The sequence below is a fragment of the Triticum aestivum genome, unplaced genomic scaffold (genome assembly GCF_018294505.1).
Source record: "Triticum aestivum cultivar Chinese Spring unplaced genomic scaffold, IWGSC CS RefSeq v2.1 scaffold99796, whole genome shotgun sequence".
Classification (NCBI taxonomy): Eukaryota; Viridiplantae; Streptophyta; class Magnoliopsida; order Poales; family Poaceae; genus Triticum; species Triticum aestivum.
Window position 1 is genome coordinate 9,062 of NW_025227462.1, and position 517 is coordinate 9,578.

Genomic DNA, 517 nt, shown 5'->3' on the forward strand with positions numbered 1-517 from the left:
GGCTGTATCAATATCATGTTAAGAAAGTGTAATGGAATACCTAGAGAATAATTACGCCCAGCTTAGCTTACATAAGGCACCACATATGTTGCATGTTTCCCTTGAACCCCGTGAAGGGCTTTGCCACATCATCCGGAAACAATAAAAGGAATGTTTCTCTTGAACTTCAGTAACCACCAATGTATTTAGGATAATAAGAAAGTGTTTTTTCAACAGAATTAGTTAAGCCCAGACAGAGTGCTCTGAAACCATAAGAACTCATGCCATACAGACGCGGGTGTGGTAAAGGAAATTATTGATAAAATAGAGATTGCACCTTCTATTAATTATGGCCCTAAGTCCTGATGAAAAATGAAAAGACAGAGCCTGAGAAACAAAAATCCAGTTTGCAAATTGCAAATTTAGAATATGGTTTGACAAAAAGCATGTTGCTTATTTCATGATATCGAACAACTTTGATTTGAGTCATACAAGGCAGATAGTTTTGAACTTGGCAAAATGATTTTCTGAATCTACA